Raw genomic sequence first — 27,132 nt, forward strand, 5'->3', positions numbered from 1 at the left:
GAATAATTTTATTCTATCTTTTCATGTGACAACACTGAACAAATGACGCTTTGCTACAATGTAAAGTAGTGAGTGTACGGCCGCGTACACACGGGCGGACTGTTCGCCCAACTTTGTCCGCTGAACAGTGTTTGGGCGGACAGTCCGCTCGTGTGTAGGCTTTCAGCGGACAGTTTCAGCGGACAGTTTGACGAACAAGGTTTTTCGAAAATTCCGTAAGACAGTCCGCTGAAACCTTGTTTGAGCGAACAGTCCGCCCGTGTGTAGGCTTGTTCGACAAACTAAGTTCCGCGCATGCTCAGAAAGGCTTAACACGCCGAAAGTTATAATGCAGTGTATAGGACGTCGTATTTTTCGTCCCGTCGTACGTGCCGTTCACGTCATCGCGCACGGTTTCAGCAAACTGTTCGTTCGTCGTGTGTGGCCATGTCCGTCCATGCTAATTTTGAGCGGACTGTTTGCCGAAACTGTTTGACGGACAAAGTTGGGCGAACAGTCCCCGCGTGTGTACGCGGCCTACAGCTTGTATGACAGTGTAAATTTGCTGTCCCCTCAAAATAACTCAACATACAGCCATTAATGTCTAAACCGCTGGCAACAAAAGTGAGTACACCCCTAAGTGAAAATGTCCAAATTCGGCCCAAAGAGTCAATATTTTGTGTGGCCACCATTATTTTCCAGCACTGCTTTAACCCTCTCGGGCATGGAGTTCACCAGAGCTTCACAGGTTGCCACTGGAGTCCTCTTCTACTCCTCCATGACGACATCATGGAGCTGGTGGATGTTAGAGACCTTACGCTCCTCCACCTTTCATTTGAGAATGCCCCACAGATACTCAATAGGGTTTCGGTCTGGAGACATGCTTGGCCAGTCCATCACCTTCACCCTCAGCTTCTTTAGCAAGGCAGTGGTCATCTTGGAGGAATACTGTTGGAATACTGCCCTGCGGCCCAGTCTCTGAAGGGAGGGGATCATGCTCTGCTTCAGTATGTCACAGTACATGTTGGCATTCATGATTCCCTCAATGAACTGTAGCTCCCCAGTGCCAGCAGCACTCATGCAGCCCCAGACCATGACACTCCCACCACCATGCTTGACTGTAGGCAAGACACACTGGTCTTTGTACTCCTCACCTGGTTGCCGCCACACACGCTTGACACCATCTGAACCAAATAAGTTTATCTTGGTCTCATCAGACCACAGGACATGGTTCCAGTAATCCATATCCTTAGTCTGCTTGTCTTCCACAAACTGTTTGCGGGCTTTCTTTTGCAATACCTTTAGAAGAGGCTTACTTCTGGGAAGACAGCCATCCTTAGTGTCTGTCTACATGTGACTGAGCAGGTGTTAGCTTCCATAAGGAAGGGATAATTGTATACATAGGTGTGTGCACATAAGCGTGCGCACAGGGTGTGCCAGGTGTGCCCAGGCATGCCCTAATTACCCTGTGCAGAACAGATTCCCCTACTGCGCTGGCGCCCCCTGCCCCCTGAAGTGCTTCCCTCCTCTCCTCTCCCATCGGCTGTTGCTGTGGGGATGTTTTAGGATGAGTGGGGAAAGGGGCCAGTAAAATATGTAATTTACCGGCCCCTTCCCTTTCTGCATGAAAACTGTGAGTGATCGGTAGTGTGTGTTTGAGCCTGGGGGTGCACTCCCTAATGCAATAGGCTGAGTGCACCTATGTGTGTGCAGCCTATTGCATTAGGGTGGTGCACCACAAAGCTCAAACACACATGAACGCCCCCTGCTTCCACATGGAGGAGGCTCTGATGGTGGGAGACAGTTGATTGGGAGCATACTATGCTACACTTTACATACGAGTGTAGTGTGTTCCTATATTTGAACCTAGCCTTTAATATAATCGGGGCATTTACACTGGCTACTGGTGCCACTCCTGGATAATGCTAATGCACATGGGGTGATTAGGGTGTGCCAAGGCACACCCAGCACACCCTGTGCGCACACCTATGATTGTATAGTATGCAATTGTACAGTAGTAATAATACGTATGTATGTAATTCCCCTAAACCACAGATTACCATGCTATCAGTAAATATTCTCAGTCTGGTTTATTTATTTTGTTGTTTTTTTTTTTTTTCAAATTAAATATTAAATGAATGAAATAATGATGCCGGTTGGGTACAGTAGATATATAATCGGGTAGCACTAGAGCAAGAGGGACGATGACCTTAAAGCTGAACTCCGGGCAGATAGAAAAGACACAAATTAATACCACCCTGTGCTCATTAAGACGGAACGTTCTGTTTTCTGAATGCTCGGCTTACAAGGCCATTTTTAGCCTAATTGTAAAATGTAATTGCTGCAGGAGAGAATAGAAGTCAGCATTGAAAAGGTTCATTCCCACACACTGTCTTTATGTACAAGCAGCGGTGTTAAATTCTGATCTTCTATAGAAGCACAGCAGGGAACGAAGGGAATCACGCCGCTTGGCGTGGGTGGAATGCATGTGTCCTAGAGAGAGATCAAAAAAAAAAAGAGCAGTGGTGCAAATAGAATGCATTGTCCCCTCCTAACATCTGTCTGACCTGCTAATTAGCACGAGGCAGCGGCAGGGAAACGAGCGGAATTGTGCAAACAGCTTACACCCCATTACCGCGTTCCTTGTCAATGGGAGACAAAAATCACATGATTGTAAAGATCTGTAATGGTCTGTCTCATGAACCAAATGACCCCAAACCCCACCACAACCTGCAGTTATAGCTGCACTGTTACAATAAAAGGAACATACGAGGGGCTAGATCTTCCATGATCAGCATGCAGTGCAGGGCTGCTGTTAGAAACCACAGGGCCCATTACCGAAAACCTGACACGGAGGGGCCCCATACAGCCAATGCCTCCGCTATGAATGAACACAGTGACTGATCGGTACCAATCACCTATTGTTACATAGTAGGAGACACGAGTCCATCAAGTCCAAGCTATATGTGATTATATGTCAGTATTACATTGTATATCCCTGTATGTTGTGGTCGTTCAGGTGCTTATCTAATCATTTTTTGAAACTATTGATGCTCCCAGCTGAGACCACCGTCTGTGGAAGGGAATTCCACATCCTTGCCGCTCTTATGCCCTATACCAGTGATGGTGAACCTCAGCACCCCAGATGTTTTGGAACTACATTTCCCATGATGCTCATGCACTCTGCAGTGTAGTGGGAAATGTAGTTCCAAAACATCTGGGGTGCCAAGGTTCGCCATCACTGCCCTATACACACGGTCAGAAATTCCGATGGAAAAAGTCAGATCGTGTGTGGGCTCTAGCGGACCTTTTCCGTCGGAAAAAGTTTGAGAGGTGGATCGAAAATTTTCCCACAACAAAATCTGATCGTACTTTTTCTGATCGTGTGTAAAGAATTTCCGATGCACAAAGTGCCACGCATGCTCAGAAAACAATTTGGAGACGAAAGCTATTGGCTACTGGCCTCTACGTAGTCCCATCGTACGTTTTGTACGTCACCTCGTTCCAAACGATCGGATTTTCCAACAACTTTGTGCGACCGTGTGTATGCAACACAAGTTTGGCCCAAAATCCGTCAGAAAAAAATCAGACGGATTTTGTGGTCGGAATGTCCGACCGTATGTACGGGGCATTACAGTAAAGAACCCTCTATGTAGTTTAAGGTTAAACCTCTTTTCTTCAAATTTTAATGAGTGGCCACGTGTCTTGTTAAACTCCCTTCCGCAAAAAAGTTGTATCCCTATTGTGGAGTCACCAGTACGGTATTTATATATTGAAATCATATCCCCTCTCAAGTGTCTCTTCTCCAAAGAGAATAAGTTCAGTGTTCCCAACCTTTCCTCATAACTAATATCCTCCAGACCCTTTATCAGCTTTGTTGCCCTTCTCTGTACTCGCTCCATTTCTAGTACATCCTTCCATCCTTCCTGAGGACTGGTGTCCAGAACTGGACAGCCTACTCCGGGTGCGACCGGACCAGAGTCTTGTAGAGCGGGAGAATTATTGTTTTATCTCTGGAGTTATTGCGTTCATTCAGGAAAGGAAGGGGCTGGTAAATATGACATTTACCAAACCCTTACCTCCATCTTGAAGGATCCTATTGTGTGCTTACAGCTTCTGACAGGAAGGAGAGGAGGGAAGCCGGAAGCACTGTGGGGTAGAGGGGGCACACAGGGGGGTCTGGGCAAAAGGGGAAAATGTACACTATATTGTCAAAAGTATTAGGACACCTGCCTTTACACGCACCTGAACTTTAATGGCATCCCAGTCTTAGTCCATAGGCTTCAATATTGAGTTGGCCCAACCTTTGCAGCTATAACAGCTTGTTGTCTATGGGAACATTTGACCATTCTTCCACAAGTGCATTTGTGAGGTCAGGCACTGATGTGGATGAGATGGCCTGGCTTACAGTCTCCCCATTAATTCATCCCAAAGGTGTTCTATCAGGTTGAGGTCAGGAGTCTGTAAAGGCCAGTCAAGTTCCTCCACCCCAAATTCGCTCATCCATGTCTTTATGGACCGTGATTTGTGCACTGGTCCTGACCTCAACCCAATAGAACAACCTTTGGGATGAATTAGAGCAGAGACCAGGCCTTCTTGTCCACATCAGTGCCTGATCTCACAAATGCACTTCTGGAAGAATGGTCAAACATTCTCATAGACACACTCCTAAACCTTGTGGACGGCCTTTTCAGAAGAGTTGAAGCTGTTATAGCTGCAAAGGGTGGGCCAACTCAATATTGAACCCTACGGACGAAGACTGGGGTGCCATTAAAAGATCATGTGTGTGTAAAGGTAGGCTTCCCAATACTTTTGACAATACAGTATATGGATGACAGGGAGGGTGATTGTTGTACAGTGGGACCAGTGGTAACCACCCCGTATCTTATAGCCCTGATCCAGTGTTGTAAAATACTTTCTTGTTATCGGAGCTGACGTGCTTCGATGTGGATGCTCATGTGTATCATGAGACCCCCAAAAGCAGGAAGGTCTTGAGAAAAGTCCAAATATTCAAGAAGCAGTAAGAACACCTACTTTAGGTTAAAGTGTAAGTTCACCTATTATGAAAAATTAAAAGTTGAACTAACTCCAAACAGAGGCGTAACTAGAAACCTCAGGGCCCCGATGCAAGAAATCAGGAAGGGCCCCCCCCCCCGAAAAGCATGATTTTGATACTATATTTTTTTCCACTGTAGAACAAAGTAAAACATTTCTGTGCAGCCTGTGTCCCGAGTGAAACCTGTGTCACCAGTGCAGTGGTGGTACTGGAGGGGGGTGGCAGTGGTACTGGAGGGGGATGGTGGTCCTGGAGGTGGGTGGCGGTGGTGGTCCTGGAGAGGGGTGGCAGTGGTACTGGAGGTGGTGGCAGTGGTACTGGAGGTGGGTGGTGGTGGTGGTACTGGAGGGGGGCTGATGGTGGTACTGGAGGTGGGTGGCGGTGGTGGTACTGAAGGTGGTAGCGGTCCTGGAGAGGGGTGGCGGTGGTACCGGAGGTGGGTGGCGGTGGTACTGGAGGCTGGGTGGTGGTACTGGAGGAGGGTGGTGATGGTACTGGAGAGGCATGATGGTCCTGGAGAGGGGTGGCGGTGGTACTGGAGGTGGGTGGCATGGTGGTGGTACTGGAGAGGGGGTGGCGGTGGTACTGGAGGTGGGTGGCGGTGGTGGTACTGAAGGGGGGTGGCGGTCCTGGAGAGGGGTGGCGGTGGTACCGGAGGGTTGGTGGTGGTACTGGAGGAGGGTGGCGATGGTACTGGAGAGGCATGGTTGTCCTGGAGGTGGGTGGCGGTGGTACTGGAGAGGGGGTGGCGGTGGTACTGGAGTGGGTGGTGGTGGCACAGTCTGGAGGGGTGGTGGCAGTCTGGAGGGAGGGTGGTGGGCTGGTGGTACAGGGGGGGGGGTGGTGGCACTGGAGAGGGGATGGTGGCATTGGAGGGAGGGGTGGCACTGGAGGGCGGTGGTGGAACAGTCTGGAGGGCGGTGGTGGAACAGTCTGGGGGGGGTGGTGGTGGTGGCACAGTCTGGAGGAGTGGTGGTGGTGGCACAGTCTGGAGGAGTGGTGGTGGTGGCACAGTCTGGAGGGGGGGATGGTGGCATTGGAGGGAGGGGTGGCGGCAGTCTGGAGGGGTGGTGGTGGTGGCACAGTCTGGAGGGATGGTGGTGGTGGCACAGTCTGGAAGGGTGGTGGTGGTGGCACAGTCTGGAAGGGTGGTGGCACAGTCTGGAGGGGTCTGGAGGGGTGGTGGTGGCACTAGAGGGGTGGTGGTGGCACTAGAGGGGGCTAGTGGCAGTCTGGAGGGGTGATGGAGGCACTAGAGGGGGGGTGGTGGTGGCACAGTCTGGAGGGGTGGTGTTGGCAGTCTGGAGGGGGGGTGGTGGGCTGGTGGTACTGGAGGGGGGGTGGTGGCACTGGAGGGGGGATGGTGGCATTGGAGGGAGGGGTGGCACTGGAGGGCGGTGGTGGCAGTCTGGAGGGGGGGTGGTGGAACAGTCTGGAGGGGTGGTGGTGGTGTCACAGTCTGGAGGGGGGGTGGTGGTGTCACAGTCTGGAGGGGGGTGGTGGTGTCACAGTCTGGAGGGGGGGTGGAGGGCTGGTGGCACTGGAGGGCGGGTGGTGGCACTGGAGGGGTGGTGGCACAGTCTGGAGGGGTGGTGGCACTGGAAGGGGGTGGTGGGCTAGTGGCACTCGAGGGGTGGTGGTGGCACAGTCTGGAGGGGGGGTGGTGGCACTGGAGGGAGGTGGGGGTAGCGGCACTGGAGGGGGGTGGTGGTGGCACTGGAGGGGGGTGGCACAGTCTGGAGGGGTGGTGGTGGCACAGGAGGGGGGGGTGGTGGGCTGGTGGCACTATGGTAGCACTGGAGGGGTGGTGGTGGCATTGGAGGGAGGGGTGGCACAGTCTGGAGGGGCGGTGGTGGCAGTCTGGAGGGGGGTGGTGAAACAGTCTGGAGGGGTGGTGATGGCACTGGAGGGCGGGGGGCACAGTCTGGAGGGGTGGTGGTGGCACTGGAGGAGGTTGTGGGCTGTTGGCACTGGAGGGGGGTGGTGGCACTGGAGAGGGGGTGGTGGGCTGGTGGCACTGGAGGGGGGGTGGTGGTGGCACAGTCTGGAGGGGGGGTGGTGGTGGCACAGTCTGGAGGGGGGGTGGAGGGCTGGTGGCACTGGAGGGCGGGTGGTGGCACTGGAGGGGTGGTGGCACAGTCTGGAGGGGTGGTGGCACTGGAAGGGGGTGGTGGTGGCACTGGAAGGGGGTGGTGGGCTAGTGGCACTCGAGGGGTGGTGGTGGCACAGTCTGGAGGGGGGGTGGTGGCACTGGAGGGAGGTGGGGGTAGCGGCACTGGAGGGGGGTGGTGGTGGCACTGGAGGGGGGTGGCACAGTCTGGAGGGGTGGTGGTGGCACAGGAGGGGGGGTGGTGGGCTGGTGGCACTATGGTGGCACTGGAGGGGTGGTGGTGGCATTGGAGGGAGGGGTGGCACTGCAGGGAGGTGGTGGCACAGTCTGGAGGGGCGGTGGTGGCAGTCTGGAGGGGGGGTGGTGGAACAGTCTGGAGGGGGGGTGGTGGTGGAACAGTCTGGAGGGGGGGTGGTGGTGGTGGCACAGTCTGGAGGGGGGGTGGTGGTGGCACAGTCTGGAGGGGGGGGGTGGAGGGCTGGTGGCACTGGAGGGCGGGTGGTGGCACTGGAGGGGTGGTGGCACAGTCTGGAGGGGTGGTGGCACTGGAAGGGGGTGGTGGTGGCACTGGAAGGGGGTGGTGGGCTAGTGGCACTCGAGGGGTGGTGGTGGCACAGTCTGGAGGGGGGGTGGTGGCACTGGAGGGAGGTGGGGGTAGCGGCACTGGAGGGGGGTGGTGGTGGCACTGGAGGGGGGTGGTGGCAGAGGAGGGGGGGTGGTGGGCTGGTGGCACTATGGTGGCACTGGAGGGGTGGTGGTGGCATTGGAGGGAGGGGTGGCACTGCAGGGAGGTGGTGGCACAGTCTGGAGGGGCGGTGGTGGCAGTCTGGAGGGGGGTGGTGAAACAGTCTGGAGGGGTGGTGATGGCACTGGAGGGCGGGTGGCACAGTCTGGAGGGGTGGTGGTGGCACTGGAGGGGGTTGTGGGCTGGTGGCACTGGAGGGAGGTGGTGGCACAGTCTGGAGGGGTGGTGGTGGCACTGGAGGGGGTTGTGGGCTGGTGGCACTGGAGGGGGGTGGTGGCACTGGAGAGGGGGTGGTGGGCTGGTGGCACTGGAGGGGGGGTGGTGGCACTGGAGGGAGGTGGTGGCACAGTCTGGAGGGGCGGTGGTGGCGAACAGTCTGGAGGGGGATGGGGTGGAACAGTCTGGAGGAGGGGATGGGGTGGAACAGTCTGGAGGAGGGGATGGGGTGGAACAGTCTGGAGGAGGGGATGGGGTGGAACAGTCTGGAGGAGGGGATGGGGTGGGACAGTCGGGGGGGGGGGATGGGATGGAACAGTCTGGAGGAGGGGATGGGGTGGAACAGTCTGGAGGGGGGGATGGGGTGGAACAGTCGGGGGGGTGTGGTAGAACAGTCTGGAGGGGGGGTGGTGGTGGCACAGTCTGGAGGGGGGGTGGAGGGCTGGTGGCACTGGAGGGCGGGTGGTGGCACTGGAGGGGTGGTGGCACAGTCTGGAGGGGTGGTGGCACTGGAAGGGGGTGGTGGTGGCACTGGAAGGGGGTGGTGGGCTAGTGGCACTCGAGGGGTGGTGGTGGCACAGTCTGGAGGGGGGGTGGTGGCACTGGAGGGAGGTGGGGGTAGCGGCACTGGAGGGGGGTGGTGGTGGCACTGGAGGGGGGTGGTGGCAGAGGAGGGGGGGTGGTGGGCTGGTGGCACTATGGTGGCACTGGAGGGGTGGTGGTGGCATTGGAGGGAGGGGTGGCACTGCAGGGAGGTGGTGGCAGTCTGGAGGGGGGTGGTGAAACAGTCTGGAGGGGTGGTGATGGCACTGGAGGGCAGGTGGCACAGTCTGGAGGGGTGGTGGTGGCACTGGAGGGGGTTGTGGGCTGGTGGCACTGGAGGGGGGGTGGTGGCACTGGAGGGAGGGGGTGGCACAGTCTGGAGGGGCGGTGGTGGCGAACAGTCTGGAGGGGGATGGGGTGGAACAGTCTGGAGGAGGGGATGGGGTGGAACAGTCTGGAGGGGGGGATGGGGTGGGACAGTCGGGGGGGGGGGGGGGGGTGGAACAGTATGGAGGAGGGGATGGGGTGGAACAGTCTGGAGGGGGGATGGGGTGGAACAGTCTTGGGGGGGGGGATGGGGTGGAACAGTCTGGGGGGTGTGGTAGAACAGTCTGGAGGGGGGGGGCTGGTGACACTGGAGGGGGGGGTAGTGGGCTGGTGGCACTGGAGGGCAGGGGGTGGCACAGTCTGGAGGGGTGGTACTGGAGGGGCGATGGTGGGCTGGTGGCAATGGAGGGCAGGTGGTGGCACTGGAGGGGGGTGGCGGGCTGGCACAATCTGGAGGGGGGGTGGTGACTTACCGCCAATCAGTCGATGATGATGATCGATTCCCCCTCCTCAGAATCCTGCAGAGTGAATCCTGCAGAGTGACGTAAAGTTCCTCCACAAAGCGTGCCTCCGCTGCTCCTTGCTTCAGAGAGTGCCTTCACTGCATTGGCTGAAGGTTTTTTTGTGTCGCAGAGTCGCAAGTGCGACTGGGCCCTGTAATTTTCGCCCACTTCAGGGGGCCCACCGGCAGCCCGCCCGCCGCCCGAGGGGCCCACCTGACTGTCCGGCCGGGGGTGTGCGTGTGCGGTGTTATTAATGTCAGGTTCATGCCGTCCTTCACCAGCTTGAGAGAAGTGCTCGGTTGGCTCCGCCCCCGCCTATCCAGAGCGACTGTAAGGGAGGCGGGGGCGGAGCCAACCGAGCACTTCTCTCACGCTGGTGAAGGACGGCATGAACCTGACATTAATAACACCGCACACGCACACCCCCGGCCGGACAGTCAGGTGGGCCCCTCGGGCGGCGGGCGGGCTGCCGGTGGGCCCCCTGAAGTGGCCGAGAATTACAGGGCCCAGTCGCACTTGCGACTGTTGCGACCCTGATAATTCCGCCACTGACTGGCCACCCCTTCAGGCCCCAGTGCACATAATCGGCCATGATGCCCTGTGCTGCCAGTGTAGTGGTCTGTATACAAGTTCATCACAATACACAGCCCCAGAAAGAGCATCCATCATAATGCTCCCAATGGCAAGCACTTACTGGTCAGTGCAGCCATGTGGTCATGCTGACCAAAGAGAAAGCCCATCTGAAGCTTCATCTTCTGGTAAGGTGTCCCAGAAGAAAGAAGCACTCATTGGGAATGCCTTAAAGTGGTTGTATACCCACTTTTTTAACTTTTACCTACAGGAAAGCCTATAATAAGGCTTACCTGTAGGTAAAAAAAATATCTCCTAAACCTGTACGGTTTAGGAGATATTCCCCTCGGTATGCGCCGCTGACTGCAGCGGCGCATGCGCACAAGGGGGTTCTCTCCGTGAAAATCCGGCAGCGCTCGTCCGGCCGGATTTAAATCTCCCGCGCGCATGCGCGGGAGTGACGATATCGCGGCTCCGGCCACTCACAGCGCCAGAGCCGCGATACCCGGAAGAGACGCCGAGGGAGCATGTCGGCTTCCTCGGCGTGGATCGGGCGAGATGTCGGGGCCTCGTTCTAAGGTAAGTATTTCATAATGAGCTAGTATGCGGTGCATACTAGCTCATTATGCCTTTTGCTTTGCAGGTTTTAAAAAAAAAAAAAAAAATTGCGGGTTTACTACCGCTTTAAAGGCTTAGTTTACCTTTTGGACCATGTTTCATGTTACACCCATACAATATACACTATATTGTCAAAAGTATTGCGACGCCTGCTTTTACACTCACATGAACTTTAACGGCATCCCAGTCTTTGTGTGTGGGGCTCAATATTGAGTTGAAGCCATGGATAAGCAAGTTTGGGTTGGAGGAACTTGACTGACCTGCACCGAGTCCTGACCTCAACCCAATAGAACACCTTCGGGGTGAATTAGAGCGGAGATAGCGAGCCAGGCCTTCTCTTCCAACATCAGTGCCTGACCTCACAAATGCACGTCTGGAAAAATGGTCAAATATTCCCATAGACACACTCCCAAACCTTGTGGACGGCCTTCCCAGAAGAGTTGAAGCTGTTATAGCTGCAAAGGGTGGGCCAACTCAATATTGAACCCTACGGACTAAGACTGGGATGCCATTAAAATTCACGTGCATGTAAAGACAGTCGTCCCAATACTTTTTGGTAATATAGTGTATAATATGTAAAGATAGCTAGTCCTCATGTTCTGCAGCAAGAGTCTGGGCTGTGGTCAAGCTGATAAGGTGTTCCAAAATAACAGAATTGAATGTCTCTTTTACTTAAAGCGGAGGTCCACCCTAAAATGGACCTCCGCTCATCGGAATCCCCCCCCCCCCCGGCGCCACAATTGGCACCTTTCAGGGGGGAGGGGGTGCAGTTACCTGGATAATCCAGGTAACTGCACCCACTTCCGGGATAGCTGTCTGCGGAAAGGGGCGTAGATTACGCCCCTTTCCGCAACTGCCCGCCCCTTTGCGCAAGTGCCCTGCTGCCTGCTGGGAAACACACAGTTCCCAGAGGCAGCGGGGACCGCCCGGATTGCGCCGCGCGGCTCGCGCATGCGCAGTAGGGAACCGGGAAATGAAGCCGAAAGGCTCCATTTCCTGATTCCCATACCCAAGATGGCGGCGGCAGGACCCGACAGACGACCTAGCGATCGGCTTCGGGTGCCGACATCGCAGGCACGCTGGACAGGTAAAAGTCACTATTTTAAAAGTCAGCAGCTGCAGTATTTGTAGCTGCTGGCTTTAAAAAAAAAAAAAAACGCGGAGTCCCGGTGGACTCCCGCTTTAAGTGTTTTGTTTATAAAGTTTTATGAGAATGCGCTAATATGTAAAATGTTTTTTATTTTTGGGGGAGTTGAAGCTGTTATTATTGCTTCGATATTGAACCCTACGGACTAAAACTGGGATGCCATTAAAGTTCATGTGTGTGTAAAGGCAGGTGTCCCAATACTTTTGGTAACATAGAGTTTTTTTTTTTATTAAAGGCAAATTCCCTTTACACTACAGGTGCACTACAAGTGCACTTGGAAGTGCAGTCGCTGTAGACCTGAGGGGGACATGCAAGGAAAGTAAAAAACAGCATTTTTGCTTGTACATGATTGGATGAAAAAATCAGCAGGGCTTCCCCTCATTTCAGATCTTCCCCTAAGCGACTGCACTTCCAAGTGCACTTGTAGTCCAAGGTGGATTTGCTTTTAATAAACCAACCCCACAGTGTATTTAGGGGGTAACATAAGGCATGGTCACATTCCCGCAATCCCTCCACCTGCATCCAGCTTCCTTGACTTACCTGCAAAATTGGCCAGCAGCCGAACAGTTTTAATTCAAGATAATAGGCCTAATCTGTGTACGCCTAACTTTTATTGTATTTATGGGGATAGGGTTAGGGAAGTGATGGCGAACCTTGGCACCCCAGATGTTTTGGAACTACATTTCCCATGATGCTCATGCACTCTGCAGTGTAGTAGAGCATCATGGGAAATTAAGTTCCAAAACATCTGCGGTGCCAAGGTTCGCCATCACTAGGGTAGGGTGACCAGACGTCCCAGGCTTCTGAGGACAGTTCTCGATTTTAGGAGGCTCGATTCGAATGGAAAAATGCCACGTTTGACCGCTGGATGTTGCGAAGTATCATAAAAAACAAAATCTATAATACTTAGTGCCATCTAGTGGTCAAATGCGGTATTTTCCCAATGAAATGCATTTGAAAAGCACAGAAAATAACATAAATAACTTTTTTTTGCCGATTTATACAGGACAAATATAAATGAACTTCCGCTGGGCGAATTGCTAAGTGAATTTTTTTTTTTCAATTGTATTTTTATTGAAAAAAAATTCCAGAGAGAATATACAAAGGGAAGTACAACAACAAACATTTGTCAGTGTCAACAATGTTACAGACAAAAGGCCAAAGAACAAGAAAAAAAAAAAAACAAACACAAAAAATGTAGTGGTCAGGCAGTATCTTGTCACAGGCACATTTAAAGTATCAATTCACCCATCATGTGGAAAAAGGGGGACGGGGGGGGGGGGGGGGAGGAAGCGTCAGGAGGAGGGGGGGTAGGGAAGGATCCAGTGTGTGGGTAGGCCAAACACATGGGCATTCTACAAAGGAAGCATAGCCAACCACTGGATCTGGGATACGCTTATTCTATATTCTATAGCCTATACCAGACTGAGGCAGCCTCGGGGTGAGACACATACAGGTGGAAGAGTGAGGGAGAATACCAAGGAATCTTGAACGGTCTATAGGTAGGGGGCAATGGAACTGCCCCACCGTACCTCCGCTCAAGGGGGTGAGCATTGCCAGGGGGGGGGGGGTGTAGGAAGTCCTGGGTTAAGCTGGGAATGGTCCCACAAGTCCCAAACTTGGAAAAACCTAGGCAGTGCGTCGTGAATAATAGCAGTAAGGTGCTCCATTCTATGGATCTGTTCCAGAGTTTGTAATACCTGTGGGATTGTTGGCGGAGACTGCGATAACCATCTGACTGGTATGGCTCGCTTCGCTGCCAGTAGAATAAAGTCTAAAAGTTTCTGGGCGTTTGCAGGCAGGTCAGGGAAGGGCAAGCCTAGCAGAAAGTGGATTGGGGTTAGTGGGAGGGTAGTGTCGAAAAGGTTTTGCAAATATGCATGGACAGAGGACCAAAAAGGTTGGATGACAGAACATTCCCAGAAAATGTGAAAAAGAGATCCAGTAGCCTTCCGACATCTCCAGCAGAGTGGGGAAACCCCGGGATCGTATTTATGTAGGATCTTCAGGGTCCTGTACCAAAACATTAGAATTTTATAGATTGTCTCTTTTTGTTCTACACATCGAGACGATTTAGAGGCTACCTCCCAAATTTTCAGCCACTGGGGGGTGGTAATGGTCTGGCCAATAAGCCAGGACCACTTGTGCATATAGAGGTGACCGGGACCAGAAAGAGAAGGAGGGGCCTGTAAGTACTTGTAAATCTCAGAGATGAGTCGCGTTTGGTATGGGCCTTGGGAGCAAAGAAGCTCAAAAGGGGTAGGGTTGTTCAGGGTAAGAGTGGGATTTTTGGAGCTAAAGTAGTGTCTGATTTGAAGATAGGAGTAAAATAGACCTTTGGGGACCTGAAATTTACGTTGAATGTCAGCGAAAGACAGAAGCGAATGTGTAAGTGGGTTTACCAAATTACGGAGCTGGAAGATACCAGCACGTGTCCAGGGGAACATGCGCGAGTAAGACAGGCTGTCTGGAATGTCAGGGTTAAACAATATATTTAATAATGGTGAACATGAGGGCAGGGGCGGCTCTAGGCTTTGTGAGGCCTTAGGCAAAACTTAGACACGAGGCCCCACTCATGCCCATAATGGGTAAAAAAATTCAAGCAAGTAAAAATGGCTGCAGAAAGATGCATTGATCTAGCACACAGGCGATTAGCACCACTTCCAAGGCACCCTCCTAACCCATCAGACATATGCAGCCAATACAACATCTGGGACCCAGCAATGTGACAACTCCTCTAGGATTTTCTCCTGTGCCTTCGGAGAAAGGGAATGGTTGTGTCAATGAATTATTCCACATCCACAGAGGAAGGAGATTGGGGGGATCCCAGCACAGCGCAGAGAGAGAGGGATGGGGGGGGGGGGGAAGAGGAGAGAGGGGAGAATGACAGAGAGAGGGTAGAGAGAGAGGGGGAGAGAGGGGTAAGGGAGAGAGAAGGGGAGAGAGAGAGAGAGGGGGGGCGAGGGAGAGATGAGAGAGGGAGAGATAGGGGGAAGGAGAGATAGGGGAGGGAGAGGGAGAGAGAAAGAGACAGGGGGTGAACGAGAGAGGGTGGTGTGAGAGAGGGAGGTGACAGAGAGAGAAGGAAGTGAGAGAGTAGGTGAGAGAGAGATCCCTAGCCCCATCCCTGTCTGCAGCCCCTCCTGTGCCCCATGTCCAAATCTGCAGTGCCTGTCTGTGGGAAAGTGTGTGTGATGCTTGGTACAGTACCTTCCGTGCCAGCAGGTTGTTCATGATAGCCAGCAGCAGGCAGTGTCCATTCTCATTCTGGGTGGGGACAGTGTCCTGCTCCTGCCAGAGGATCTCAATAGTTTCCGCCACCTGACCCGACTGCTGACCCGAACAGGCAGCCTTGGCAGCCGCAGAGAGGCTGAAGGAGCAGCCCAGCTATCTCAACTGCTTTAGGGCCCTCCCCCACATGGACATGCGGCCCACCCAGTGTGCCCTATGGCTGCCCGTACACCTTGTACAGATGGCACCTGGAGCCAGTCGGTCAGTCCGCCCGGGCCACAGAGTCCCGGCGGGTAATCGAGCCAATATTATTGATCAAGCACAGGCAAATTAGGCGGCGCGAGGCCCCTGTGAGTGCAAGGCCTTAGGCAACCGCCTAATTTGCCTAATTAGAGAGCCGCCTCTGCATGAGGGGGCCAGGGAGAAACGCTGGGCACATTTCTTCCATATAGAAAGAGTAAAGAGCATGGGACGTAGGCAAAGATTCCTAAGCTGGTGTATGGAAGTTTTCAACTCTGCCCAGATCATCGAGCAGGGGTGGACCGGGGTAGTAATACTCATTTCAATGTCAGACCACACACTGGACGACATTCTATGTGACCACACTATGACCGGTTTCAAATGTGTAGCAAAATAGTACTTAAGAAGGTCCGGGGCCCCCAGTCCACCTCCAGCTCTGGGAGTGAGCACCACTGAACTAGCTATCCTGTGAGCTTTATAGCGCCAGATGAAATTAAGGAAGGACCTCTGAGTCTCTTTAAGTTGGGACATGGGAACGGGGATTGGTAACGTTTCAAATAGGTATAAAAGTCGTGGCATGACAGACATCTTCAAGACATTGATGCGACCCAGGAGAGAAATGGGATATGGGTCCCATTGTCGCAAGAGTCGGTCAATGTCCTGGAAGAGTGGTGGGAAATTAGCTTGATACAGACTAGAGTAGGAAGATGTAAGATTAACCCCTAGGTATTTAAGGGAATCCGTACACCAATGGTAAGTGTAGTTACGCTGCAAAAGGACAAGGTCTGAGGGGGGAATAAGGATAGGTAAAGCTTCTGTCTTGTTGGTGTTGATTTTATATCCAGAGAGAGAGCTAAATTGGTGCAGGAGGGCATGGAGAGTGGCAAGGGAGGTGTGGGGTCTGGTCAAGGTCAGCAGAATATCGTCAGCATATAGAGACAATTTATACTCTGTTTGGCGTAATGTCACCCCTCGAATATCAGGGTGACTATGAATAGCAGCTGCCAGAGGTTCCAAACAGAGAATAAAGAGCAAGGGGAACAACGGGCAGCCCTGCCTAGTGCCATTACTGAGGGAGAAGGAAGGTGATAAGTAGGAGGATAGCTGGACTTGCGAAGAGGGTCTGGAATACAGGGACCGTAGGGCATCGACAAAGGGACCTTCAATGCCAAAGTGAGAGAGCGTGGCAAACATAAATGGCCAGCTGAGTCTATCGAACGCCTTTTGAGCGTCAAGGCAAAAGTATTAGGGCCGGGCGGTTCGTTTTATTTAGTAAGTCAATCAAATCTACGGTACGTCTGGTATTGTCCCCTGCATGTCTAGCCAATACAAAACCTACTTGGTCCTTGTGGATGAGCTGTGGTATTAAACGGGATAACCTATTCGCCAAGATCTTGGTGAAGATTTTGTAATTGGAATTTAGCAGCGCAATAGGCCTGTAGTTATGCGGGAGGGAGGGGTCTTTACCCGGTTTCGGAATCACAGAGACGTGGGCATGAAGAAACTGGGGGTCAGGTATGGTGCCTTTCAGTAAGGAGGAGAATAGGGAGAGTAAATGTGGACTCAGAATCGGAAGAAAGGTTTTGTAGTAGGAATATGGTAGACCATCAGGGCCAGGGGCTTTTTGGGTGGGTGCTAAGTGAATTTTTTAAAAATACATTCCTAAGTTGTTGCAGATGTACAGTTTTACTAACACAGGCCAAAGTCACAAAAACTGCATTCAGGCATCATCAAGGTTTTTTGTTTTTTTTTAGCTTCATGGTTAAGGATAGTTTTCCTATCAACATAAATTAGAAAACCCCCAAAATACCGCACAAAAGAATAAGTTTTACCTTTTATAAAGGGAAGCCTTGCAACAAAAAACGAATCTTCATGCTGCCTGCTCTCTGGTTCCCCTGATAAAGGGCAATAAAAGCATTGTATTTGCTGAGCAGGGTTCAGTGCCAGGGTCAGGCCTCTCCATTTGTTGACGTACGGAAATATGTTATCTCAGAAACAAGCCTAGTGGAAGAAACCTAACAGTGCATAGCAGTGTACACAGAGGGATAGACGGGGTTTAGAGGTAGAGGAGACATAGGGGTTGATTTAATAAAGGCAAATAAATAGACTGTTGCACTTTGCAAAGTGCAGTTGCTCCAGAGCTTAGTAAATGAGGTAAAGCTTCGCTTTGCAAAGAATACCCAATCACGTGCAAAATACAGCATTTTTGCTTGCACATGATTGGATGATGGAATCAGCAGAGCTTCCCCTCATTTCAGATCTTTCCCTCAGATCTAAAGCGACTGTATTTCCAAATGCACTTGCAGTGCACTTGTAGTGCAAAGTGGATTTGATTTTAGTAAATCAACCCCACAGTGTATTTAGGGGGTAAGATAAGGCATGGTCACATTCCCCCAATCCCTCCACCTACATCCAGCTTCCCTGACTTACCTGCAAATTTGGCCAGCAGCTGAACAGTTTTAATTAGAAATAATAGGCCTAATCTGTGTACGCCTAACTTTTATTGTATTTATGGGGATAGGGTTAGGGAAGTGATGGCACCCCAGATGTGATGGAATCAGCAGAGCTTCTGCTCATTTTACTAAAGCCTCATACACACGATCGGACTTTGTACAAACTTTCCCGTGGATTTTTGTACAACGGGCGTCTGCCGTGAACTTGTATTGCATACACACAGCAGGACTTTTTCAACCAACTTTCACCAAATCACGTCGTTTTTCTGCTCTTTACCGCCACCTTTGGTCAACTTCTGTATTGTTGTCTGATCTTTTGCATTGGTTCTGAGCATGCATGTTTGTACTTTGTACAAAAGTCTGATGGTTTTCTGTACACACGGTCGGACTTTGCTACATCGGACTTTTGTTGCCAGAAAGTTTATCCGTTCACACAGCCAACAAAAAGATGAAAACCGAAAAAGTTTGTCCGATGGAGCATACACACGGTCGGATGTTGCTCCAAAACAGATAATTTGCATGTTTGTTGTCAAAAAGTCCGATCGTGTGTATGGGCCTTAAGCCCCTGGAGCAACTGCATTTGCAGATAGAAACTGCACTTTGCATAGCACACAGTCTATTTGCCATCTAATTGGAGAGGAGAGCAAAAGTGTTTAAAAAAAATCTCCTGTAGGCATAATTTTTTCGATAGCATAATACAGCATATAACCGCAAGTACATTTCAGAAACGCACTTTTGCAGGGAGACATTTTTTACATAAAAGGTAAGCCTATAATAAGGCTTACCTATGTGTACTGAAAATATCTCCTAAACGTGCGCCGTTTTGGAGATATTTACCTTGTAGTGCGCCGATCAGGTCACCGATGCTTGCGCAGGAAAAAAAACGTCCCTCCGTGCCATTTCATCTCCAGAGAGTGCCGTGACTGGCGGCTCCTGTGCGCATACACCAGAGTGACGTCACTCTCGTGATGGATGCTTCCACCGGCGGGGACATCGCGGACATCACAGGCTTCATTTGCAGGTAAGTGCGATGTAGACTAGCCCATTATGCTTTCACTTTGCAGGGGAATAAAGAGGAAGTAAAACCGATTTCAATGGGTTTACTTCCTCTTGGGTTCTAATCCTCCCCCATCTCTATCCAAAACTAAAAAAGAAAAAGAAAAAATGTTTTTGGCTTGACAAATTAAAATTATTATTAGGTATAGCTGTATATAAGATTTGTGAATTGAAACTGGTTTAGGTTAGAGTTACCCTTTACTATATTTGTTCTCTGCATTCTTGGCAGTTATGTCATTAGCAGCGAGCGCGAGGCCAACACTCAGGGAACTTGGTGTACCCGGACCATGTGTCACTTTCCCTCTTGGTAATTAGCAGCCAAATGTCTTCAGCTGCTGAAGCACGCCTGCACAGGGCACGAGACCCGGAGCGCACAGGTACGCCTGGCGCTGAGAAACCAAACAAGACACAGCAGCGGGTGATAAGTGCCACGTTTGGGTGAGAAGTGACAGAAGTGATAAGTGTGTTCACACCGGGAGGGGAGGTGTTGGATTTGACTGCATATGAACATTTATAGCCCGTGTAACTAGGGAAATCCAGAGATGGAAAAAACAGCTGTATTTGGGCGCAATATAAGACTAGGCCCATCAACATGGTGTCATGGACTGGGGTCCAAATCCACTGTGAAAAGGAAAAGTCCAGATTAAAGCAGGAGCGTGCCTGGGGGTAGAAGTAGTAGAGGGTACTATCGGAAGAGAGTTACTGAGGATAATAGTAGTAGAAGGTACTATCAGAGGAGAGAAAATGAGAGTAGAAGTAGTAGAAGATACTAGTGGAGGAGAGTACCTGAGGACAGAAGTAGTAGAAGGTACTATCGGAGGAGAGAACCTGAGAGTAGAAGTAGTAGAAGGTAATATTGGAGGAGAGAACCTGAGAGTAGAAGTAGTAGAAGATACTAGTGGAGGAGAGTACCTGAGGACAGAAGTAATAGAAGGTACTATCGGAGGAGAGAACCTGAGAGTAGAAGTAGTAGAGGGTAATATTGGAGGAGAGAACCTGAGAGTAGAAGTAGTAGAAGGTACTATCGGAGGAGAGAACCTGAGAGTAGAAGTAGTAGAAGGTACTATCGGAGGAGAGAACCTGAGAGTAGAAGTAGTAGAAGGTACTATCGGAGGAGAGAACCTGAGAGTAGAAGTAGTAGACGGTACTATCGGAGGAGAGAACCCGAGAGTAGAAGTAGAAGTAGTAGACGGTACTATCAGAGGAGAGAACCCAAGAGTAGAAGTAGAAGACGGTACTATCAGAGGAGATAACCCGAGAGTAGAAGTAGTAGATGGTACTATCGGAGGAGAGAACCTGAGAGTAGAAGTAGTAGACGGTACTATCGGAGGAGAGAACCCGAGAATAGAAGTAGTAGACGGTACTATTGGAGGAGAGAACCCGAGAGTAGAAGTAGTAGACGGTACTATCAGAGGAGAGAACCTGAGAGTAGAAGTAGTAGACGGTACTATCATAGGAGTGTACATGAGGGTGGAGCGTACCTGAGGATACAGATAGTAGAATGTACTATAAGAGCAGCACACCTGAGGGTAGAGGTAGTAGAAGGTACTACAAGAGTAGCACAGCTGAGGATACAGGTAGTAGAAGGTACTATAAGAGCAGCACACCTGAGGGTAGAGGTAGTAGGGGTTACTGTCAGAGGAGCATACCTGAGGCTAAAGACAGATACTATCAGAAGAGCTAACCTGTGACTCAAAAACTTTTGAGTCACAGGTTAGCACTTGGAGACACAGAGGAATGCTGGAGGCACAGGGGTGCACCTGGAGGAAGGAGTCACATGGTGTACTTGGAGACATGGAGGCACACAGAAAAACGCTGACAGCACAAGGGTACACTTGTTGACATGGAAGTGCACAGAAGAGCGCTGGGGGCACAGGGGTACACCTTAATGCATGGAGGCAAACAGAGGAGCTCTGGAGTCACAGGGGTTCACTGGCAATACAGGGGTACACTTGGTGATACGGTGGTGTACAGAGGAGCTCTGGAGTCACAGGGTAGCACTTGGATAAGCAGAGGAATGCTGGAGGCACAGGGGTACACCTGGTAGCATGGAGGTGCATGAAGGAAATCTGGAATCACAGGGTAGCACTTGGGGACACAGAGATGCACTGGTGGCACATGGTACATTTGGTGACATATAGGTGCATTAAGGCATGCTGGCAGCACAGGGGTACATTTAGATGTACAGAGGTGCACAGAGGAGCTCTGGAGTCACAGGGTAACACTTGGAGACACAGAGGAATGCTGGAGGCATAGGGGTACACCTGGATACACGGAGGTGCACAGAGAAAATCTGGAATCACAGGGTAGCACTTGGAGACACAGAGGAATGCTGGAGGCACAGGGTAGCACTTGGAGACACAGAGGAACGTGGAAGGCACAGGGGTACACCTGGATACATCAAAGTGCACAGAAGAGCTCTTGAGTCACGGGGTAGCACTTGGAGACACAGAGGAATGCTGGAGTCGCAGGGTAGCACTTGGAGACACAGAGGAACGTGGAAGGCACAGGGGTACACCTGGATACATCAAAGTGCACAGAAGAGCTCTTGAGTCACGGGGTAGCACTTGGAGACACAGAGGAATGCTGGAGGCACAGGGGTACACTTGGATACATGGAGGTGCACAGAGGAAATCTGGAGTCACATGGTTGCCCTTGTAGACACAGGGGTTCACTGGCAACACAGGAATACACTTGGTGACACGGCAGTGGATAGAGGAGGTCTGGAGTCACAGGGTAGCACTTGGATATGCAGAGGAAAGCTGGACGCACAGGGATACTCCAGGATACATGGAGGTGCGCCGAGAAAATCCGGAGTCACATTTTTGACGCAAGTGCACTATTCTGCAACGCACATGCTTAGCTTAGTGCCTCGAGTGCTAATTAACCACTTCAATGCTTCAATGGCAGGCACTTTGCCCCCCCCCCCCCTCCTGCCCAGGAAAATCTTTGAATGACAATTGCACTGGTAGGCAGCACTGATGGGCACTGATAGGTGGCAGTGGATAGGCAGCACTGATGAAGAGCTACTGACAGGCATTACTGAGTGCCATCTGAAGGGCACTGACAGGCATTACTGATGGGGCACTGATAGGCAGCACTGAAGAGCACTGATAGGTGGCACTGGATAGGCAGCACTGATGAGGAGCTACTGACAGGCATTACTGAGTGCCATCTGAAGGGCACTGACAGGAATTACTGATTGGACACTGATAGGCAGCACTGATGGGCACTGATAGGCAGCACCGATGGGGAGCTGCTGACAGGCATTACTGAGTGTCATCTGATGGGGCACTGATTGGTACTGTTGTGGGCACTGACAGGTGTTCTTTGTGGGGGCACAGGCTGGCAGTTGATGGGCACTGATTGGCAGCTGATGGGCACCTCTGATGGGGGGGCTGCACTTATAATCAATGTGATTATCAGCACAGATCCCTCCTCTGACAGGGAGAGCCACCGAATGTCTCTCCCTGTCAGCGTGAACTGAGAAAAGCCGTTTACCGGCACTTCCTGGTTCACACGATGGTTAGCTGTGATTGGTCACAGCTGATCATGTGGTAAGAAAACATAACCGCATTGTAACGGTCATCAACGTGCATTGATGTGTGTGTTGACCTTCAATACAAAGTGAATTGCATTCAACATGCATTGAACTCACAGCAATGCACACTAGCCCCTATTCACACTACTGTACCACGACGTAGGCGTCGATAATGTGCGTTTTCAGCCTTCCTGCGTAGGGAGACCGATATATTTGAATAGACTTCCTTATGCGAGGCAAAATCGCAGCAAAGAAGCTACCCTTTCTGAGCTTTGCGCCCCGCGTGTTTTTTATGCTGGAGTCTTTTTGCGCACGGGCAGGCGCGCTTCTTGCTCGGCGCATTTGGCGTGTCATTGACAATGAATGACATTGCAAGCGCAATGTGTGTTTTTTGCAGATCTATTGGCTGTGCAAAAAAAATAAAAGATGACGAGGTGTTTTTTGGCACACTAGTAGGGTTTAACGTGCGTCAACGTGCATTTCGTTCGATGTTTCCATCGGCTCCTGCTGCTGTTTGCAAACATTGAATCACTTTACACAAGAATGACTCATTGGAAGGTTACAAGGGTCACAGAAGAATGGAATCCGGCTGCACGCTCATGCTGGTAAATTATTATTATCATCTCGTTTCGCTGGCCGTGAGAGCGAACAGAATAGAAATCTTCTACGCTATGTTTAGAAGAACTGGCCCCCGTGGCGTTCCCAACAATACTCGCAGCAAAGTGATGACAGAACAATCTTAACGCGGGGTATAAATGTATCCTTTTTTTTCATGGTCGATCAGAATTTTTACTGTCAAAGGCCTCATTTACACAGGATTTGAGCCATAACTTCACCCATAGGCTCCTATGGCCCAGCTGTTGTCAGCGTCCCCTCCTCTCCCCTGCAGCAGCTGCTCACTGGCACGGAAGAGCTGGAGCTGCTGACTCGCTTCACTGTCAAAGGCCTCATTTACACAGGATTTGGATTCCCTGAGCCATAACTTCACCCATAGGCTCCTATGGCCCAGCTGTTGTCAGCGCTCCCTCCTCTCCCCTGCAGCAGCTGCTCACTGGCACAGGAGAGCTGGAGCTGCTGACTCACGTCACTGTCAAAGGCCTCATTTTCACAGGATTTGAATTCCCTGTGCTGTACCTTCACCCATAGGCTCCTATAGCCAAGTTGTTGTCAGTGCTCCCTCCTCTCCCCTGCAGCAGCTGCTCACTGGCATCACATCACTATCAAAGGCCTCATTCACACAGGCTGTGAATTCCCGGAGCCACAACGTCATTCATAGGCTTTTATGGGCCAGCTGTTGTCGGCGCTCCCTCCTCTCTTTCCCCTGCAGCAGCTGCTCGCTGGCACAGGGGAGCTGGAGCTGCTGAATCATGGGACCAGACTGGATTAAACAAAGGCAAGTCCACAGATTTTTTATACAGGGTAGGCAGATGAAAGTTTTGGCTTCATTCACACAGGGGCTTACAAAGGCTGTGAAGTCCCGGAGCTGTGATGTCACCCATGGCCCAGCTGTTGTCAGCGCTCCCTCATCTCCCCTGCAGAAGCTGCTTACTGGCACAGGAGAGCAGTAACTGCTGAATCATGTCACTTTCAATGGCCTAATTTACACAGGATTTGAATTCCCTGAGCCGTAAATTTACCCATAGGCTCCTATGGTCCAGCTGTTGTCACCTCTCCCTTCTATCCACTGCAGCAGCTGCTCACTGGCACTGGAGAGCTGGAGCTGCTGAATCATGTCATTGACAAAGGCCTCATTCACACAGGCTGTGAATTTCCACAGCCATGACGTCACTCATAGGCTTTTATGGCCCAGCTGTTGTCGACGCTCCCTCCTCTCTTTCCCCTGCAGCAGCCTCTCACTGGCACAGGGGAGCTGCTGAATCATGTGACTGGACCAGATTAAAGAAAGGTAAGTCCACAGATCTTTTTATACAGATAGAAGTTTTGGCCTCATTCACACAGGGGCTTACAAAGGCTGTGATGTCATTTATGGCTGTTGCAAGCGCTCCTTCATCTCCCCTGCAGCAGTTGCACACTGGCACAGGAGAGCTGGAACTGCTGAATCTGGTCGTCATCAAAGGCATCATCCACACAGGCTGTGAATTGGCGTCACCTATAGGCTACCATGGCTCAGCGGTTGTCAGCGCTCCCTCCTCCTGAGAACTAAAGCTGCTGAATCATGTCACCATCAAAGGCTTCACACACAGGCTGTGAATTCACAGAGCCGTGACGTCACCTATAGGCTCCCATGGCACAGCTATTGTTGGTGCTCCCTCCTCTCCCCTGCAGTAGCTGCTCACAGGCGCAGGAGAGGTGGAGATGCTCAATTATGGGACCGGACCAGGTTAAAAAAGGTAAGTCTACAGATCTTAGATTGTAGTTTTGGCCTCATTCACAGAGGCGCTTACAACGGCTGTGAATTCATGGAGCCATGACATCACCCATAGGCTCCCATGTCCCAGCGCTCCCTCCTCTCTCCTGCAGCAGATGCTCACTGTCACAGGAGAGCTGGAGCTGCTGAATCATCTCAAATGCTTCATCCACACAGGCTGTGAATTCCTGGAGCTGTGACGTCACCCATAGGCTCCCATGGCCCAGCTGTTATCGCTGCTTCCTCCTCTTCTCTGCAGCAGCTGCTCACTGACACAGGAGAGCCGGAGCTGCTAAATAATGTGACTGAGCCAGTAAAAGGTGAGCCCACAGATCTTTTTATGCAGGTTATGCAAGTATTGGCCTCATTCAAACAGGGCTTACAATGGCTGTGAATTCCCACAGCCGTGACATCTCCCATAGGCTCCCATGGCCCAGCTGTTGTTAGCACTCCCTCCTCTCCCCTGCAGCAGCTCCTCACAGGCACAGGAGTCCTGAAGCTGCTGAATCCTATAACCGAATCAGTAAAAGGTAAGTCCACAGATCTTTTTATACAGGGTATGCAGATAGTAATTTTGGCCTTGGTCGGACATAGTTTAATAATGGGCCACATCTTTAAAGTGTAAGTAAACCCCCCCATCCTTTTTTTTAGCCAAGGAAGCTGCCATCTTTGCCTCTGTTTAATCTGCAGCTGCCATGATGCTGCACATGTGATCAGTTAAGACACCAGCCATTGGCCAGTTTGACAGTTTGGTTGAGAGCACAACCAATGGGAGTGTTCCATTTCCATCAGTTGTTGCGTTCAGACAGTCCATTCATGTTTATGGGAACATAGCCGCTTAAACCAATTTAATAGCCATGCAGGTATGCTGCCCCGAACATGCGCTATCTGTGTTTGGGGCTGCTCACCTGCTCCCACGCGGCTGTCAAATTTGAGATGAACAGCTGTGCCCATGCAAACCGCTGCGTTCCCATATGTGTGAATGAGCTGCCTCCATGCAGCACTTGGTGGCTCTAGCTGCCTAATGACATGGTCCAGTAACAAACTAAGGGGGAAACTGCCCACGTGAATGAATCCTAAAAGACAATCTGCACGCCTTGCATAAAAAAAGATCTGTTGACTTAGCTAATTCAGTGTGGTCCTGTCATGTGATCCTGCAGCTCCAGCTCTCCTGTGTAAGTAAGTGGTTGCTGCAGGGGAGAGGAGGGAGTGCCGACATCAGCTGGGACATGGGATCCTGTATAAAAAAGATCTGTGGACTTAGCTAATTCAGTCTGCTTCAGTCACGTGATCCTGCAGCTCCAGCTCTCCTGTGTCAGTAAGTGGATGCTGCAGGAGAGAGGAGGGAGAGAGTGTCCACAACGGCTCAGACATGGGATCCTGTATAAAAAAGATCTGTGGACTTTAGCTATTTCTAATCTAGTCTGGTCCAGTCACGTGATCCTGAAGCTCCAGCTCTCCTGTGTAAGTGGCTGCCGACAGCAGCTGTGACATGAAATCCTGTATAAAAAATATCTGTGTACTCACCTATTTTTAATCCAGTCTGGTCTAATCATGTGATCTTGCAGCTCCAGCTCTCCTGTGGCAGTAAGCGGATGCTGCAGGAGAGAGGAGGGAGCACTGACAACAGCTGGGACATGGGAGCCTGTATAATAAAGATCCGGTGACTTACCTATTTTTAATCCAGTCCGGTCCAGTTACATGATCCTGCAGCTCCAGCTCTCCTGTGGCAGTAAGTGGTTGCTGCAGGGAAGAGGAGAGAGTGCTGACAAAGGCTGGGACATGGGATCCTGTATAAAAAAGATCTGTGGATTTATTTTTAATCCAGTCCTGCCCGGTCACGTGATCCAGCAGGTCCAGCACTCCTGTGGCAGTAAGTGGATACTGCAGGAGAGAGGAGGGAGCGCTGACAATGGATTTACTTATGTTTAATCCAGTCTGGTCCAGTCACATGATCCTGCAGCTCCAGCTCTCCTGTGGCAGTAAATGGTTGCTGCAGGGAAGAGGAGAGAGTGCCAACAACGGCTGGGACATGGGAGCCTGTATAAAAAAGATCTGTGGACTTTAGCGCTTCCTAATCTAGTATAAAAACGATCTGTGGATTTACTTATGTTTAATCCAGTCCAGTCCGGTCACATGATCCTGCAGCTCCAGCTCTCCTGTGGCAGTAAGTGGTTGCTGCAGGGAAGAGGAGAGAGTGCCAACAACGGCTGGGACATGGGAGCCTGTATAAAAAAAGATCTGTGTACTTTATCTATTCCTAATCTAGTATAAACACGATCTGTGAATTTACTTATTTGTAATCTAGTCCGGTCCGGTAAAGTGAACCTGCAGCTCCAGCTCTCCCGTGTCAGTAAGTGGATGCTGCAGGAGAGAGGAGGGAGAGACTGCTCACAATAGCTGAGACATGGGAGCCTGCATAAAAAAGA

The 27,132-nt window shown here is 51.3% G+C and overlaps 1 protein-coding gene across 4 annotated transcripts in view; it reads right to left on the bottom strand.

Moving 5' to 3' along the window:
- PTK2B (protein tyrosine kinase 2 beta) overlaps positions 1-27,132 on the bottom strand; it is a 236,739-nt gene that overhangs the window by 139,559 nt on the left and 70,048 nt on the right. Inside the window, exon 1 of one of the 4 annotated variants that reach the window (XM_077489228.1) lies at positions 17,118-17,210. The exons of the other annotated variants lie outside the window; for them this stretch is intronic. The gene's annotated coding sequence lies outside the window, so the exon portion shown is untranslated. Of the gene's footprint in view, positions 1-17,117; positions 17,211-27,132 lie in introns of those variants that run through there. 4 annotated transcript variants of the gene reach the window in all.

Source organism: Lithobates pipiens, unplaced genomic scaffold (assembly GCF_037356315.1).
Source record: "Lithobates pipiens isolate NorthernLeopardFrog02 unplaced genomic scaffold, aLitPip1_a1.2 Scaffold_18, whole genome shotgun sequence".
NCBI classification, from domain to species: domain Eukaryota; kingdom Metazoa; phylum Chordata; class Amphibia; order Anura; family Ranidae; genus Lithobates; species Lithobates pipiens.